The sequence below is a fragment of the Meleagris gallopavo genome, chromosome 1 (genome assembly GCF_000146605.3).
Source record: "Meleagris gallopavo isolate NT-WF06-2002-E0010 breed Aviagen turkey brand Nicholas breeding stock chromosome 1, Turkey_5.1, whole genome shotgun sequence".
NCBI classification, from domain to species: Eukaryota; Metazoa; Chordata; class Aves; order Galliformes; family Phasianidae; genus Meleagris; species Meleagris gallopavo.
The window spans coordinates 13,378,676-13,396,476 of NC_015011.2; the positions used below are offsets into that span (position 1 = coordinate 13,378,676).

At 38.6% G+C, this 17,801-nt stretch overlaps 1 protein-coding gene across 1 annotated transcript in view; it reads left to right on the forward strand.

Moving 5' to 3' along the window:
* Positions 1-829: 829 nt before the first annotated feature.
* The window catches only part of MAGI2 (membrane associated guanylate kinase, WW and PDZ domain containing 2), a 78,567-nt gene continuing 61,595 nt past the window's right edge, over positions 830-17,801 (forward strand). Inside the window, exons 1-2 of the mRNA XM_031553012.1 lie at positions 830-887; positions 12,529-12,586. The gene's annotated coding sequence lies outside the window, so the exon portion shown is untranslated. The remainder of the gene's footprint in view (positions 888-12,528; positions 12,587-17,801) is intronic.

A 17,801-nucleotide genomic window follows, 5' to 3' on the forward strand; every position in this document is an offset into this window, starting at 1 on the left:
TGGAAAACTAATACATTTTTATCATTTTACTAAAAAGGCTGGCAAAGGCCGCCTCTGCCACAGGTGCTGCAAGTGTTCATTGCCAACTGTTTTACAAACATGGCAGTTTCACAAGTGACTTTATCAGTGGAGCAGAGAAAAATATGCACCTAATATGCATGTAGCATGCAATTCCCTGCATTTGTGGGACTTCTTAGAAAAGATTGGAGGCTTATTTCGTCCCTTGATACAGAAATAATCTTTTCCTGTGAGAACAGATCAGTGAACCAAATGTAAACCAAGCCTCTGAAATGCAAGTACCTAATTACATCTCAAAGAATAGTTTAAATCCACAAATCCTGATTGTAGCTCAACACAAAAGGCACACCTACGAGCTGAGCATACATATTCCATAGGCATGTAACATTTTCCTTAAAATGATAAGCCTGTGCTGCATCTGAAAGTTAGGGATCACAGCCCCAACCTTACTTTCTACAGACATAGCAAACACTGTAATTATGTTGTCAGGAGAGCCCATCCACAGAGACATGAATTGAACTCTTGCAGCTCTTTCAGATTATAATTGTAGTCTCTACACTTGCCCAGCAAAAAAGTCCCCAAAAATTCTCATTTCCTGAGTTCTGCCTGCAGATGGTTAGAATTTACTAAGTTTTATAAGGACTTGTATGGGAACTGCTGAATCATGGCCTGAACCTCTGACTGACCATCTGAGGTGAGCAATGAGTCAGCCCTGGGAGCACAGGTGAAGGTAATTCACCTGTGCTGCCGGAAGGGGTGGAGCCTGGCTTCACCTCTCCTAGACCCCATTCAAGTGCTGACTGCCACTGAGGAAGGATCTTTTTCTGGAGATCATTGTTCATGGAGAATATTGTGAGCCTACGGCATTGGTAACATTTTCCATTTATTATCTTCCTGTTGCAATAATCTTAGTTAGCCTAACTTTCCTTTATATTTCTTAATTATAACATCTGTACATTCATTGATTATACAGGACTACAAATGTTTGACAAAACATAAGCGGTCACTGAAAGTTGTGCTATTTGCTCTTTGCATCACATTGCAGCTATGCTTATTTACAAATGACAACATCCAAATCAATTAAAAAAAATGTTTCCTAGTTTTGCCTTTATCATTTATACTTGCTTGCGATTTCTGTAGTTCGTTTATCTGTTATCCTCAGATTTCTTTTTCCAAATGTAGGGACAGCTTTGGTTGAACAGGAGGTTCTATGTTTTTCTCCAGGCTAATTTTCTCCTTGTACATGTTGTTTTGATTGAAGCTTATTATTATTATGCAGTTGCCCTTCCTACTGAGACTTCTGAACAAAGCAGTTGGTGTTGAGGTAACTCTGCCTAAGCATTCAGTCTGATTTGTTCTCAATTTCCCAAAGGAGAAATCCTCAGAACATTTCAACCAGGTGCCACTAGGCCAGTTAATAAAACACAAGCCATTTGATTACTTCTAAGCTGGCTCGCAAAGGAATTGGAAAGTATAAAATAGACACAGACAAAGCTGAACTGAAATGAGTAACTCGTATATGTTTAATCTTCATGTTTTGTGATACTGTAGGGTCTTTTTAGGTCTACTCTGTTCCAACTTTGTAGTAGACTGCACCCCATTTGGAATAAGGTATAGGTGATACAGTGTGGAGGGTCTGGATTTTTGAAAACTTGCAGACATCTTGGTATTTAACGAGCTGAAGATACTGGAGAACACTAAAGAGCAGAAATTAGAAGACTAATAGAAAACAAAAAACAAATGAAATGAAAGATTTGCTTATTATACTACTGAGCTGGAACAGTTTCAAATTGGCTTTCAACCATTAAGTACGAAAGCAATTAAAATAATTTAAGTAATGTAATTAATTAGAGTGACTAATTAAAATAATACCTACATAGAAATCAAAACTATCATATGGGACAAAGCAAGGGCATACACTGCAAAAAGTTTACTTTCTGTTTGTGAATAACTCAAGTAGATCTGTTGCTGATTCAAATATTATGTTTAATGCAATCATGAAAGTAAGATATATCATCTCTCAGCACTGATTCTTTTGAGTAACTTTAAAGTCCCCTGATTTATGCAAATAGGCTACTGCTCCACATAAATGACAAAGTGAACAGATAGTCACATCTTCACCTAAGTGTTGTGGATATGCTGCTTTTGAGATAGCAGCTATGAACTAATTCCTCTCAGACATTCTGAGACTAGGAAAGGCAAACAGAGCAACAGAGGTGCTCTTGAACAGCAGAGCTCAGGGGGACAGGTTGCTGGTGTGATTTGCAAATAACTGCAATGTTTGGAAAAAATTAATAATAGACTGCAGCTTCTTTGGGGGAGGATGGGGTCTTCTTGAGAGAAGTAAGAGGCTCTTTTCTTTAGGAAAAGAATCAGAAGGCTTTTGGAGATACGTAATGATAAACTAGGCTTGCTGAGAAACCACTTGTCCCTCTGTTTTAATCCGTCCTTCTGTTCTCCTTCCATCTCTAGGCAATGTTTGGGTTACTTGCCTACCCTTATGTAGGTTCTACACTGAAAAGAGGAGGGGAAGAGGGAGTGGAGGATGTATGTGTTGCCACTTTTCATGACATTGCTGAACATAAAAGTTAAAAAAAAAAAATTAAACTTTAAAGATAAAAGCACTACATGGCCTTCCTTTTTTTTTTTTTTCTTCCTATAACATTAGCTACATGCCAACATTAATGAACGTTGAAATATGAAGAAAACATGTTGTTTATTATTGTCCCACACGATTAAAAGTCTTGATGGAAAAGTGACCCACAAACACAATTATTTTGTCATTGTCACAAATTGGTGTATTAACTGAACACTACATTTGCGAAGTGCCCCTATAAATGCAAACAGAATTTATGTGTGTTAGATTAAGAAAAGAGCACGCTCTCCTGTTTCTCATGTAATGTTTCTTTCTGATGCTGTCACAGAAACATTCTGAGAGAGAGTTTTGGCAGATGGCATTACAATTCAAATAAAGAAAAATAAGCTTCTGCATTCATACATATTTCCTTGTCATTCAAATGCCAAGGGATTTTTAACACAATGTTTAAAGTATGGAGTGACTCAATTTCAGTGTCCTCATAAATATAACTAATGCATAATGATGAATAAGTTATGATAAGAACTTTCAGAAAGCAGTTATATGCAACTAAAGCAGATTTTTATCTATTGTGCAACAAAGCAAAAAGTAATAAAATGTGAGCATTTTAAAGTTGTCACCCTAGACAAGACAGTGAAGCCAATAAGGAAACAAAACCAGATTCTAGTGGCATTTTACTAGTATAAGTCAAGAATTGCTACCTCAGCTTCTCTAGTGTTAACCTGAGTTTTCCACAGTACACAGAAATCTCTCATCAATCGTACCGATTTATCTATTTCATGAAATATTAGTTAAACAACTAACATATCTGGGTTACACCCACCCTGAGTTGTGAAAACATTATTTAAAAGCATGGTAGTCATGGAAACAGATCATGTAGGAAGCATTCTTTGGTCTGCTTGTATGCTACTTCATTGGCTTCTTGGAAATGAAATAGAGAAATGTAAGATGTCTTGTATTCAGAAAGAGAACTGATTTATTTAATCTCCATTCATGGTCAGTATGTGATACTTGGAAGGCTGTTGTGGCTCATCACAAATGAGTAATACACCTGTGCAATTTTACAGTCTGGACAGGAAAACTTGCTATCAGTGGACCACTTAGATTATTAGTTTATTCTAAGCATAGAATATAGTTCTCAGCTGTGTTTTTTCATTATCTCTATAGATACATTTTTCTATTTCTTTTTACATGTATATTCATTTTCCACTCTGGCCTGTCATATCAAATCAGGTAATAAAAAATTAACATAAAAACAAGGAAGAGAAAAAAAAAAAACATGCTATATGCTTTATTTTGAAACTGTGACTTGAGAATTTCAAGGCCCGGTGAAACAATGAAGTCATGAATCATACATTCTCAAAGTTGACTGAAAATTTAATTTTCACTGATTTTAAGAATTCTCCCGGAACAAGATAGAATTACTCATTTCACTAAGAAAGAAGGTCAGGGGAGTTGAAGAAAAGGGGTTGCCCTTTATGTGAAGGAGCAGCTTGGAGATATTGAGCTTGCTTACAAGAGCTGGCTGGTAGAGTGTCTGTGGGTCAGGATCAGAGAAGAGGCTGGTAAAGGGTGACATCATGATGGGATGTTGACACAGGCCCCCTAATCTGACCCCCAAGTGAGGATCACAATCAAGTTTTCTTTAAACAATTTGTGAAGAAGCTTCTGTTCACAGATTCTGTTTTACTTGATTGGAAACTTACTTGATTGGAAAAACCCTGACATCCATTGGATGGGCAACAGGGGAGGAGGCAAGCATGCAACAAGGCTTCTGGAGATTCTTAGGGATAACTTCCTGATACAGGTATCAGATGAGTCCATGGGGGTTGGTGCATACCTGGACTGATTAGAACTAACAGCTAGAACTAATGGGAGAAATGGTAATCAAGGGCAGCCTTGGCTATAGTGGCCATGAAGTGGAGAATTTCAAGGTGCTGTAGCAGAGGAGCTCAGGAAACTCTCAGATGTTAGGCCCTAGTGAGAATGCCTCTGACAAAATAAAAAAGTGAGTCCTCTGTAAATATGATTCTGCATACCTGAAGGAGAAGGTGGTGACTGGGAAGAGCCAGTGTGAATTTACCCAGTGCAAATTGTGTCCAGCTAACCTGACTGCTGTGATACTGATTTTTGTGAATGAAGCAAAAGCGATCGGTATCTTTTACCTTGACTTCAGCAAGATTTTTCTCTCTGTCTTCCACAGTATTTGTGTATCCCAGTTAAGGTGTTACAGTCCAAATGGATCTAGAGCTACATAGGTAAATAACTGTTTGAATTACAGAACTCAGAATAGTGATTAATGGGTCATACTATACCAAATTATATGGCTAGGGGAGTATTACGGGGGTTTATAGTGGAGGTTGTCATGTTTTATGTCTTTTCATCAAAGTCTTTGCTGCTGAAGGAGGCAGCAAAATCAAGTTCGCTGGTGACTCTAGTTCGGGGGGACTCAAGTGGTTCAGTTCCATTTAATAAATGGGAGCAAGTTCAGCTGAGGGCCACCGAGATGGTCAGGGGTGAGGGGATCTGCCATGTGAGGAGAGGCTGAGGGTAGTCCTGCTTCCTTCTTAGTAAATTTCAGCACTGAAAATAATATAGAATCTGTAATTTGGGTTTCTTACAGACTAAAGGGCTTTTTCCTTTCTTGTACTGGCACTTAGGAGGTATGCAGCTAGCTTAAGTTTGTTGAAGTTTATCTATGAATTGAAGATGCTAGTAACAGAATATCTGGCTGCTTTCTGTGAGGTCTACTGTGCGTTATTAGCAGATACATGTTTCTGTGGGGCTTTTTAGGTCAGTAGCCAAACTGAAGTTTTAGGTTATATAATAACAGTAACTTCAGTAACTCCATAAATTCATGGGATATGCAGTTAAACATTTAACAGCAAAGGAAATAATATAAATAAATGAGGAGGTTGAAAAGCAAATAGAAGAAAGGCCTAACTTTGTAAGATCAGGCAGTTGTTAGGCAGAAAACACTGGTTTGTGATAAGTCTGAATCGATACAGTCAGTAATGAAGTACAAGTGCTGAAAGATGTGAACATCCAAAAGATCAAAAACTGTTTATTTTCATCCTGTTTTCTTCAAAGCCCAAAGAATATAGCGTAAAGAGGCTGTGTTAATAAAATCAGTTGAAGGCAGAGTAGAGCCAATCAGCTGTGCTTCACAAATTTATAATGAGGTGCAAAGCTGATGAAACTCAGGGCTCCTTTTCTGTTGGTGAAATCAGTGCACTTGTGGCAGTCACTTCTATGTGCACGTCTGAATGTTGAACCACGTGTTGATGGCACTGAACTCGTCTGCATGTGTGTGAGCAACCACCAAGGCATGTGTTGAACTTCTCTGACAGGTTTGCATATTGCACAAAGATTAGCACCAAAGTAATTTTACTGCTGGCAGTGCCCACGTTTTCTAGCTCAGAGCTAGGAGCTGTGAGGCTAAGGGCTTCAGTGACTCCATTTAGATTGACTCTTTCTTGTATTGAAAATGAGATGATGAACATATCAGTGAGTAAATGATTCCCAACTATTCTTGTTTAATTATTCCATGTAGGCTTGGATGCATTTATGTCCACTCACTAGGGCAAGAACTTGTAGCTAAAACATGGATTTTTTCCACATTCATGGTAGTATTGAATTCCTCAGCAGAAGTCACATCAATGACAACTTTGAGATCAGCAATGAGTTGTTTTAAACACTCTCCCAAAAAAGTCTATCATACAAACCAAATGCCCAGCACAGATAAAGCTGGAGTACAAGTAGAGAGCAACACAAAGATTGGAGGGAAAAGAAAAAAAAATAATAATGAACACTTTCCAGTAAGTATTTCTACTTAAATCTATTATTTTTAAATATACTGAAAACAGTATTTTGTAGTTTTTTTGGATGAAGCCCTGGCACAGCTGCCCATAGAGGTGTGGGTGACCCATCCCTGGAGGTGCTCAGGGCTGGGTTGAATTGGGGCCCTGGGCAGCCTGAGCTGGTGGGGGGCAGTCAGCCCACAGTGGGCTGACTAGATGGGCTTTGAAGTCCCTTCCAACCCAAGCCAATCTGTGATTCTGATTAGAAACTGAGTTTAGTCTTGAAAAGGTCTCCGGAGGGTATTTGTGGTGGGCTGACCTTGGCTAGCCATATAGCTAGCTGCCATCAAAGCCTCTTTCCCACTACCTCCCTCCTCAGCAGGACAGGGAGAAAACAGACTAAACAACTCATAGATTGAAGCAAGAACAGGGAGATCGCTCACCAGATACTGTTGTGAGTGAAACAGACTCAGCTTTGGGAAGATCACTAATTTGTTACCTATTAATAACAGAGTAGAGGGATGAGAACTTAAAGAACAAATTAAAACCACCTTCCCCTCACTCCATTTTCTTCCTAGTCTCAACTTCAGTCTTAAGCCTACATCTCCTCCTCCCACAAGCAGCCAGGGGAATGGGCAATAAGATCACAGTCAGACTGCTCCTTCATCCATATTCTCTTATTCTCTACCCCTGCTTCAGCATGGAGTCCCTTCCACAGGATGCCATCCTTCCTGAACTGACCCCATGTGGACTTCCCACAGGCTGCAGGTCTTCAAGCACTGCTCCATTGTAGGGCTGTATCGCAGTGCCCACCCTTCAGGCGCTGTTCCGCTACTGCCCCACTGCAGTGACTGTTGTAGCTCAGTAATTCAGTTATTTTTTTCACTGTATTAATGCAAATCTTAGTAAATCTACAAGTCTGCACATCAGAAGGATCAGCTAACATTAAAAATATCCACACTGTTGGCAATGCTTCACGTGGTAACAATCCTGGGAAAAAATATTTTTGAAATGAGAGTAATCTTCAGTCATCTACATTCTGCATAATTAAGGATCTAGCATGTCACAATGCGCTGCACAGAAGGAAGAAGATGCATTTATCAGATGTGAATGTTACTTAGACATTTGTTTCCACTGTGCGAGAATAAATTATATATAACGTCATTTTATTCATGAGAACAAATTGCACATGAATGGTTTGTGATTACAGACAGAACATAAACAGTGATGACATTGTGAAACTTGCTGGTATGAGAATGGCAGTTGGAGAACACTAATTTAATTGCAGTTGAGCTGACATGGCTTAGCTTGGAGTTGGTACACTATGCTAAACTTTCTAGGTCTTTCCTGATAGGAAGATTGAATTCGTTTTTGCTATGGCGGTGAGGTTATCCATCCTGCCTTTGTTGCTGCTCTCACTGAGATGCTGAACAGTTCTAACTAACTTTTTTTATCTAATGTATGTCTCTCATGGCTTTTGAACTGTGTGCTGGCATAGAGAAATCCATGTTAGCGATTGCTAACATAGCGATTTTTCAGCTTAAGGCAGTGACACTTGAAACATGGCTGAGTGGAGGAACCAGTGCTGAAGCAAAAATTTTACTGTAGCATGTAAATGCTTTTTGTTGCTGGTTGGTTAGTCCAGAGTTCTCATATGTTATGCAGTGATGTTTCCTACCAGAATTCACATCGCTATGTGAGTATTAGGTTAAATACGCAGCTTTCAGTGAGCAATTTATCCTCTGTTTTCTTATGGCAGCCTATTAGAGAAGTATTCAGGAGCAGCAGCCCAATTTATAGAATCACCCCTAAGATCATCTAGTGCAGCCGTCCACTTGCCACCAATATTTCCTCACTAAATCGTGTCCCTTAGGACATCTGAAAGTTCCTTGAACACTTCCAGGGATGGTGACTCCGCCAACTCCCTTGGCAGCCTGTTTCAGTGCCTCACCACTCTTTCTGAGAAGAAGTGTTTCCTAATGTCCAACCTGACTCTCCCCTGTCACAACTTGAGACCATTCCCTCTTGTCCTATCACTATTACGCGGGAGCAGAGGCTGACCCTCACCTCTCCACAACCACCTTTCAGGCATTTATAGAGAGCCAGAAGGTTTCCCCTGAGCCTTCTCTTCTCCAGACTAAACACTCCCAGTTCACAGAATCACAGAATCGTAAGGGCTGGAAGGGACCTCCAGAGATCATCAAGTCCAACCCCCCTGCCAAAGCAGGTTCCCTACACACAAGTAGGTGTCCATGCGGGTCTTGAATATCTCCAGAGAAGGAGACTCCACAACCTCCCTGGGCAGCCTGTTCCAGTGCACCCGTCACCCTGCTCCTCATGAGACTTATTTTCTGTATCTATTTTGCATATCAGCTTGGCATTGTAGACAGGTGCTAACAGGAGCATTCAAACCAGAGATCTCCAGCCCTCTGCTCCTGTGGCGCAGCACAGCACACCCTGAGCAGCACCCGCTCCCTGGTAAGCAGTGTGTTGTGCTGGAGGGTATGGCAGGCTGCATGTTTCTGTGTAAGCCAAGAGATGAGGACCGCTGGCTTAGACTCAAAGGTAAATGTTTGCAAAGACTTTATCTCTTAAGGAAACTGGAAGAGTGTGCAATTGCAGTGAGCCATGCAGTTTTTTAACTTTTAACCCAAATAATTTGTTACTTTCTGTAGGAGGTAACTTACTTGAAAAAGCAAAAAATGAATTTGAAATTAGGAGAAAGAACAGAGAAGAAAGGAGAAGAAAGGAAAAAGAAATAAAGCAAACACAGGCTGTTGACTGGAAAAGGGTGGCATTTTTCTGAAAAATATTATATTTAGGTTAGGGGGCTCCTCACCTGTGCATGGGTGTTAACGAGGTAGGGCAGATGACCCAAACTGTTCCACATTCTTTTTGATAACATTTGCAATGGCGGTTTTTCTTTCTCATACTACACTTTCTTTTTACTATATAAATATTTTGATTACAGCTGATTCCAGAAATATGATCTCATCTTTCTTTCCAGCCTGTCTGCAGGGTAGTGACACAATGCTGGCTGTTCTGAAACCCTGAAAGGTTTTTATGATTCTGTAATGTAGTTAGTAATACATTAACTTTAGGAAAATTAATCTCTGGGTTTGTTAGTTTTTTTCATCTTGGCACATCGAGATCTAAAATGTATTCCTTCCTCTATCCACAGAGAAGATTAAGTGGCACCATCAAAAATCATTCTGAAACACAACAGCCTTCAGAAGGCAGAATAAAAGCATCTGGACCATTAACATAAGCAGGCTGTGATGAAAAGGCACTGCCACTGATTATTAAAATGACCTGTTTGAATTTACATTAGTCTTTCCTTTATTTTTTTCCTTATTTTCCTTCCTTCTTTCTGTCTTTCTTTGAAGATACAGGGGCCATTGTTAACACTGGGCATCTAACTTTCAGAAGTACAGCTCCTTCTGCATTTAAAAGCCTACCCAGATGCATACTGAGCAAAGTATCTGAGTGTTAGCTCTGCCTTTTTGATCTTTTTTTGGATGACTGCTGCAGCACCAGCTAGATGCTGCTTCTCTCATGAGGGATATGAAATGCAAAAATCTGGATCATATGCACATTCTATACAGATTATCTGGCATCTTTCCATCCACTTGTATCAGCATTGCCAAATGCTGTACAACCTTTTACTCATTTTTAAATAGTGATTTTACTCAAGAAAAAGGGCTCAAGAAGAGGGCCTCAAATGGATGATACGAGGGGGTATGTGAGAATATAATATCAAATAAAAAATAAAGCATAAAGTTTTTTTCCTCACTTTACAAAGAAATTCCACCAGAATCAGTAAAATTGAAAGACTTGCATGACAGAATTTAAGCCCATGAAAATGAAGACTTCGTATACAACATAGTAACCATGAAACTGTTGGCTGCAGGAATTATAGGTGAATGCTTTGTGCTAGAGCTATCAAATGAATGTCAGAGAGATCTGTAAACTACTGCTCCCTCCCAGTTCAAATCATGATGGCCAACAGTAATCTCCTTTTATTAACGTTTACTGATCACTCTCATCCTTAACGATCATCGTTGGACACAGTGAACTGAAAAAGAGAAAATGCAATGCCCTCACCCTCAATTTGGCAAACACTTTGCTTCCTATTTGATGAGGCAATAAAGTATTCCTGTCCTGTAATCTTTCATTTCAACAGTGAAAAATGGAATAGATGCCACTATTTAATGTCGTGAAAAATAATCAGAGCGCTTCTGAAAGCAAATGTAGCAGGAGATTCTTTCATCAGAAGCCCTGTAGTAAACTATACTCTGCTAACCTGATCTGCCATACTTTAGGAGGGGCCTTGGGCTTTGTGTTCTAGCTATTTATTTTTACTCGTCAACACAGAATTTTAATGAAATAGAGCTCTACAGGCTTCATCTTCATTGGAAAAATAAAAACAGAGCATAGCCTTACATGGAGTTAGTATCCATCATATATACCAAGGTATTCTTTTATTTCCTTTCTTCTGAACCCATGAGTATTTCATGATGTTAGATAATCAGTGGTTCAACCCATGCATTTAAAAGTGGGTTCTCCACAATATCTCCAATTCATTAAATTTTTACAGACTTTTACACGAGAAAATTGGACTTGCCATTTGCATTCTCACAGCTCTTTCAGCCCATACCTTGTTATGATGTAATGCTTCATTTCTTTAGGGGAAAACAGACCAATATGTTAACAGTAAATCCTCAAATTATTTCAAGTTTTTATAAATATGTAAAACAAAACATATCCTCTGAGTCTGTTTACTTTAAAGTATATATTTACAGAAATATAATACCTACTTTTAAATTTTCACAGAACAGCTAAGTTGTTTTTTTTTTTAGTTGCATAGCTGAAAAAAGCTCCGTGTACTAACTCACATTGGAAAAAGGATGTATGCACACATTTCTATGTGTGTGTGTCAGTGTGTGCATGTTTGTGTATTTCTGAGCATGCATGGAATTTATCAGTGCTCACTGCACTTTTCTCTAAGTGAATTTTAGGTGGACAGATACAAAAGCAACGTGAAGTTAATTAGATGAAAAAAAAAAAAAACAAACCTGTGCAATATTACATTACAGTAAAATGTACCTGTAGTATTTAAGCTAATATTTTATTCTACATCATGAAGAGGACTACACTAGGAATTAAATTTACTACAGGGGAAGTACAAGATTTGCAGCTTTCTTTTTGAATGTTTATGAATTACATCCCAAGTTCTGTCCCAGGATATACAGGACTGTGTGAACCAGCACAGGGACAGTTTCCTACAGAATTTACTGAAGTTCTTGGCAGATCTGGATCCAATATCTGCCTGGCTTCTCTGCCCACTGAGTCTAGGATACCGGCCCTGCTATCTCAGCATTTTCAAGATCATTACATTAATGTATTTAATAATTGTTAATATCTGAATGTTTTAGGTTTCTTCTCTATTTCAAGTGTTAAGGCTGGCTTATGGCTTATTAAGATGTTAAAATACCTTATTCTGGTTTTCGCTTCCATGTACTTCTATGTACCATGATGTCTCTCTGATATACAACTAAGCTTTGCAATAGCACAACTTTGAAGACCGTGGAATTGCTATCATAGTTAAGACAAATAGAACAAACCATTCTGGAGCATTTAGACATTCTTATACGTAAGTGACAGGAGTTAAACTCTTTTCCTTTCTTCTAGACCAACATATCTAGGGTTCATAGGAAAGAAAAAAAGTTCAAAAAGCAAAGTGCTTGTGTGTGTCTATATGAGTGTTTGTGTATCTATTTGGAAGAAAAAAAATCCCTCACTTCCTCTTGCAGTGATGTCATACAAGATATGCTACTGTTGTTGACTGGCACAGCTGTTGGAACAGTAAAGTAGTTCAACTAAAATGTGTTTTTCTCAAGACTGAGATCTTTGTTTGCATGCCAGTTTTCTAGTTACTGCTACTTGTGGTCACCCTGATGTGTGTTCAATGTTTGGCATTTGCTTTGGTGACTTTATCTGACCTCACTATCCAGTTATTTCCCTTAACATCCAGCAAAGATCTGCAATTTCACTATCAGAAATCGAAGCATTTTGTATTTCATTTACTGAGAAAGATAAATCTTTGTTTTTCAGAGCTTCCATATGGCTGGGAGAAAATTGATGATCCCATTTATGGCACTTATTATGTTGAGTAAGTTCCCAAGTTCAATATTAAGTTGCTGTTATTGCTGTTAATATGTCATAATGTAATACTAGTATCCTCTGCAGTGCTTAGCTGGCAAGACATGGGTGCAGTTACTGAATTTGGATACAAATGGGTACAAACACTGAATGTTATACTAAAGGTATACCAGGAATTCTCAGTCATCAGTACAGTTAATGTGACCAAATATATTTCAGTGTGTCTCAAATCAGTGACTCAGTCATTCAGTCATTCTGTTTCTCGAGGGTTTGATTTCAGTTGGAATTTGTAAAATAATGTATTAATTAAATAAGTGTTGTACTTTTTCTGTAAGATTTGGATATCCAGTGAGGTGCAGATCTTATTAGTCAATGAATAAAGCAAAGCATAATCAGTTTAGCTCATTTAAGACTGCTTTCCTTTTCACAAATTTTCACACTCTGCATATAAAATTTTAGGTCTGTTATGTTTTATTTCACAACACAGTCCTTGCATTCATTTTTCATATTTTATTTTAGTCGTGGAACATGAAACTCCTGTGTGCAAAGGGGAATAGAAAGCTTTTGTTTGAAGTAATAGAGGAAGCCCATTACAGGTAGTTACTACATAAGATAGGTAAATCAGAGAGATGATTCTATATGCTATTTAGCCTAACAGAGTCAATCAGATTTATGTAAGGTTAATGTAGATTCAACTTGTGATATGTGCTCAGAGTGGTCAGTTTTTATTCTCTTCTCTCCTATTAGGGTCTACTTAAAGTGCATAGGTCACTACAAAAGTAATGCCATCTATTTATTTCTGTGGACACTGCAACAGATACAGAGAGCATAATAACACTATTTGATAGAGCAAATTCTCAGCTACAAAATGCACTTTTTTGATGTAGACATTACCATTTGCTCTACATTTTCACCAGCAACGAATATGAGCCAGCATGCTGCAGTCATGCAAATCTGCATGACCATCTGGAATGTGGCTTGTCTTTCACATCCCTTTTGCCAGTGCTGAAATGCACCACCCACCCCTCACTGTGCTCACATCCACTGCTTGGTCTCCATAAACGTTCAGCAAATGTCAATGAACGTCAGTGGGTGCCATTTCTCCTACACAGAGGAATTCAGCTACACACCTTTGCTTCATTCACACTTCATGTCAAACAGCGTTCTGTCAGACTGCCCCTCTGCAGCTGTCTGTCTCACAGCAACAAAACGTAACAGAATATTGGCAGGAAAGTTCAAACTTTACTGACATACCACCAAAATCCATCTATCCATTGAAATAATTAAATAGGAGGCATTACTTTTGGAGCAGCCCTTGTATATAGCGGAGGATAGAGAAAGCTGCAGCATTTTTACAGACTATTTGTTTTGAGAAAGGTCTAGCCATTACTTTTTCTTAATTGAAGAAGAGAGTCTTCAAAGAGGATAGTACCTGACCTAAAATTTTAGTTTCAGATCCTGGCACAACGCAGTAAAATTATTCATTTCAGACAGAATAGAAAATGTTCATTTGCGTGTCACATCATTCCCTTGGTCTCTTGAATCCATACCAGTGCTTTGATTACAGGATCACTCTGGACATATGCTAGGACTGCAGATTTTCCAGACCATGGCATATGCAGCTGTTAAAATGCACAGGGTAGAGCTGGATAGAGGGATCACAAAAAGATCAAGTTTCAGAAGGGTTAGAAGATGTGTCTGAGAGATTCACCTTTCTTCATCGTTATAACAGCAGCTTCGCTAGGCCCCTTGCAAAGCAAACAAACAAATGGAAACCGTGTCTGGCCACTGCCACACTGAGTCCTCCTGTCCCATTCTCCAAATGCAGTAGCATCTGCTCTGCCACTTTTTGCCTCTAGCTGAATCCTTGCCCTCAGGTGCAAGAGCAGCAACCCCATCTGCTTTGCTGCTTGCCCAAGCCAGCTTAGTCATTATTCTTCTCTACCTAAAGGTAAGTCCTTAAGTAATGCCATCAATTTGTGGCTGAGATCCTTTATGAACCTCAGAGTATTTAGTGGTTGGTGTATCTTTGTACTTAACCTCCCTGAAGATTTCTGCACATACAGTTATAAGCTGCTGGGTGTATTCCACCTTGGTGGTTTTTAATGTATTTTGGTGAGTAAAAGGTGTTGTGCAACTTCTGTGTATTACTTACTGAGCCCCCTTTGCTATTAGTGCAGCCCAAGGCATTGTGGCAGTGACGAGGCTCACACTTCCCCTCAGTTTCATCCCCATTTCATGTCCATCCACAGGTGAATAGACACAAGGTACTCAACGCAGATGTTATCAAGCAGTTACATATTTCAAGGCCGTTACTGCCAGGTTTCTTCATCCTACTGCAGATAAGATTTGTGAAAAGATATATAAAACCTACTTGTAAGCTCAGAGGATTTAAGAAGTGAAATTAATGTTCACAGGATTGCATTAAACCTGCAGCCATGCTAAGTTCATAAGGAGTTTTATAGTCAGTAAAGCACAGTTGTACTTTAATTTGCTGTCGGAGCTCAATTAGTTTGAAACAAAAATTGCTTCCCATTTTTCATTCTAAAAAGTAGAAGTTGCACCTTTTTTATTACCAGTATTCAATGGATTAGTTCATTTTTAACTAGATACAATCAGTTAACATTAAACTGTCTTAATTATGTCGTAATAGTGGGGTAAATCATGGAAAGCAGTGTCATGAACTTTCTCACATTCAAGTCCAGTTCAAGTTTATATGCAGGCCTTTAAAACTGTCAGTGAAAAAAGGGCTCATGTTCCACTCACTGACTCATCTGTATCACATGGGAGGACTGTAAGGAAGGACAATGGAGTAGAGAGATTCGGGTTCACTTTATGAGAGTTCCAGAACCTGAGACCAAGAGATAATGTGGAAAACAAGCAAGGAAACAAAAACGAAGAAAATAAAAAGGTCATTCTGGCAAAGTTAACTAAGTCATACCATATTTGCAAATTCTGTTGAAAAAATCAGGTCCCCGGTATAACTTCATCACATAAATCATGCATGAATGTAAGTTCAAGACACTATTAAAATTTTAATTTGGCTTGTTATGAAGATCCGAGCTTCATCTGTAAGGTGTAGACATCTCACATGAATGAGAAGTGTTTGGTATACCTGGGTTAACTTTCATGCAATTCTCTCTTAATTTATGAACTAAGAGCTAGCAGCACTTATCTGCACAAGGCTATGGAGAGAATGTGGTTGTTAAAGTGCACTGGATCTTTTCAGCATTCTAATTGACAAAAGATTATTTCCCCCTTTAAGGATGATTAACCACAACACAGAGTTCAATTTCCTGACACAGCCTCTGTAATAGAACAGCTAAATTGGCCATACAGGTATTTATTCTAGAAAAATGTATCACCTTAACTTACAATTTCTGGCAATGTTCTGTTATTACTCAAGAAGAAAGCCTTTCCAGAGTTTGTTTTTTTGTTGTTGTTATCATAAAATAGTAGTGACTGAAAAATGTGAATGTAAAGAAGACTCATTAATAAATTATCCATCAGAATGTCTGTCTTGTAGGTATCCTGATCCTCATAACTGCTTGATGGGTTTTAACCACAAACTACTAATGAACAACTATCCATTACAGTAGCTAAGGAGAAGAATAGGCAAAAATCCTTCTGCTGATGCATGTTTTCAGGATATCTGGTGTTGACCATACTCCTCATGATGACACAAAATTCACCAATTCAATTTTGCAGTTAAAAGCAGCCCAAACCCAAACCCTACAGCTTGCATACTGTGGGCTAACAGTATGAACAGTATGAATGAGCTGACTGCTCGTTCTTCTGTGCAGGGAGATAGCAGGGTTCCTAGAACCAGAAAAGTGAGCAAAATGCACCATGATTCTTCTCTGGAATTTTTTTATCTGGAATTTTATCTCTGGAATAGGATTTTTATCTTTGGATAAGGTTTTTACATTTAATATTCATAGTATAAAATAAAGTTGACTCAGGACCCAAAAATACTTATGAGAGGGGACAGAGAGAGAGGAAAAAAAACTGTTCATACAAGTTGATGAGAAGTCTTATCCCACAGGTGTGGATTAGTTATATTCCTCTAGGTAGGCAGTCCCCAGTCTTCCTTCTGGACCCCAGTTAGGAGAATAGCAGAGATGCAATTTTTAGGTAGGAAGAGAACGAAATAAAATTTTCAAGTCAAGAGAGAAATGCTCACTGAATTAGTTGCTGAGGGCAGTGAGCAATATAACTAAACACCAAAGCACTTATTTGTAACCATCTCTAAAACTCACATTTAGATTGTCTTATTAAGGCCTAGTTCAGTAATACCTATTTTGTATGCAGTTGAAGTACCCAGATGAAAGGCTAGAATGTCCTTCCTTTCAAGGAAAGTACTTAGCTTAATAACTTCATTCTCAGCTAAACTCATCAGTAGCAATTTTTCTGATTTAGCCATGGAGCTCTAGAGCACTTAAAATTGCACAATAGGGAGGTGCTTCTTGTCTCATCAATCTAGGAGCATATATCCAGTTTAACTGATAAAAAGGACTGATTTTCTGTGTAATATTCTTTTCTTTTTTTTTTTTTTTTTTGGCTCTTATTGGGCCCAATATGTAACACAGAGCTGTATGAATTTGATGGAATTTTCAGTGTGTTTTTGAAATGGCACTCTACTATAAAACAGTCAAAATAGGGAAATAAATTGGAGTTAAGAATTACTGAGATTGCATCAACACCCTGAGGTGCCTCAAGTATCTCTGCTAGTCTTCCTGTCTGATATGTTAGAACAAAAAGGTCATATTCAAGATAGCTATTACAGAAAACATTTCTGTCTAAATATACTAAACCACAACTCCAGCTCCTACTAGAAACTGCTGAGAAGCAGCTGATAAGAAATTCTAGCTGTCGTGGCAGTATCAAAGGAGCTGATTTTCCATGAGCCATTGACACATCCTATATTAGGTAAAATCCCTCTTTTTTAATCACAGGACCACGTGTAAGTTTTGACTAGGGGCACTGGACTGTGACCTGCTGTTACAGCAAAGCTCTAAGCATATTCTAAGGTCCTACATAAAGGCAGATGTATAATGTGATTTGGAATATCCATCACCTCTGCATTATATGAGACAAAAGTTACAGGAACCCCAAGGTCTTCTGGAAGGGCAGCTGAGGACTGGGATAGGATATTTTAGTGCCTCTAAAATAGTGTTTGATCCCTTTGTTTGGGCAACTAGCTCAATATCCTGTGTAGAAAACTT